This window comes from Herpailurus yagouaroundi, unplaced genomic scaffold, assembly GCF_014898765.1.
Source record: "Herpailurus yagouaroundi ecotype Mexico unplaced genomic scaffold, PumYag 208, whole genome shotgun sequence".
Taxonomy (NCBI): Eukaryota; Metazoa; Chordata; class Mammalia; order Carnivora; family Felidae; genus Herpailurus; species Herpailurus yagouaroundi.
Genome location: NW_024412439.1, coordinates 3518507 through 3520099, shown reverse-complemented (window position 1 = coordinate 3520099; position 1593 = coordinate 3518507).

Sequence of the window (1593 nt, the reverse complement as noted above, 5' to 3'; positions counted from 1 at the left end):
GATATTTATTTCTTTTTGAGAGAGAAAGGGCACGAGAAGAGCAGAGAGAGAGGGAAACAGAGGATCTGAAGCAGGCTCTACACTGACAGCAGAGAGCCGAGTGCGGGGCTCGAACTCACAAACCATGAGATCGTGACCTGAGTCGAAGTCAGACGCTCACCCAACTGAGCCACCCAGATGCCCCTATGCTCCTTTTCAATAAGTTTTCCAGCACTTGCTATATGTTCTGTCCTCCTTGATCCAGCCCCCTCAGGATCCAGACCCACCAGCTTCAGAGGATATTCCTTTTCCTACCTTATCAGGACCAGAATTTCTCCTGTTGGGTTTTGTGGTCACCTGACCCTATTAATGGATCTAGTGGTCAGGAGGGGAGGAAAGGACAGATCCTCAGAGGGGCACAGGCTTTATTGCAAAGGAGAAGCCTCTATGTGCATCATCTTCAAGCCAGCCTGGAGGGAGTGGGCCACTTTTGCGGGCCCAGAGAGTTCAGAGGGATGGGTGTTTGCAGGTGTTTGCCTGTATCAATCCAAATGTCCCATCCTGAGTCTCGGGGCTCTACAGGGGTACTGTTAAGTAGTGTTCTCTAGAAAAATAACCTGTAACGGAGTGATGTAAGGAGGACTGGGCCCAGGAAAAAGTTGAAATGCTGTATGATTGCAACCGGGGCCTCATCTGACCCTATGGAGAGCTCAAGCCAGGATGGCCCTTTAGAGAAATTGCACGTCGAAGCAAGGGGACCAGGTCTTCGAACCCCTGCAGTGACGCCACTGGGTGTGGACTGCTCTGGAAGGGAGAAACCTGGGACCGGCAGCTCTGTTCAGCCAGGACAATTCCCAGAGAGGTGTTTTGTCATGAGCTGTTGGCAGCCAAACGCACTAGCAACCAAGGGAACAGGTGCCCCAGCCCTGAAAGGGGATCCTGGCAGCCCAGCACGGTGGCTCTAGAGGGTGTGTTAAAGTTTCCAGCTTCAGTTGTTAATTTATGTTTTGCGCCCCGCAGTTATCAGTTACTGCTAGTATCTCTTGAGGCCTTATCGTTAGGGACATACCTCAATGGTGGCTATATCGTCTTTGTCAATTTTTCTTTCTATAAGTGGATAACATGCTTATGTATTCCCTTGTGATTGTTTAAAATTCCATCTTGTCAGTTATTGGGATTATTACCTGTATCAGTCAGGGTTCAGCCACAGAACAAGAACATATATGCTAAGAGATTTTTTTTTTTTTTTTACAAGAGATTGGCTTAATTGTGGGGGCCAACTAGGCAAGATCAAAATCCATAGGGCAGGGGCGCCAGGATGGCTCAGTCGGTTGAGCATCTGACTTATTACCGGCTCAGGTCATGATCTTGAGGTTGTGAGACAGATTCCCATGTCGGGCCCTTCGCTGAGCATGGAGACTGCTTGGGAGTCTCTCTCACTCTGTCTCTGCCCCTCCCCCACTTGTTCTCTTTCGTTCTCTCTCTCTCAAAATAAATGAAATAAACATTTAAAAAAATCCATATGGCAGTCCGTAGGAAGGGCAAGCTAGTAGCTTTGTCCACGGTTTCTTCATCAGAGAAACCTCAATTCTGCTTTTAAAAAGGGCCTTTCGG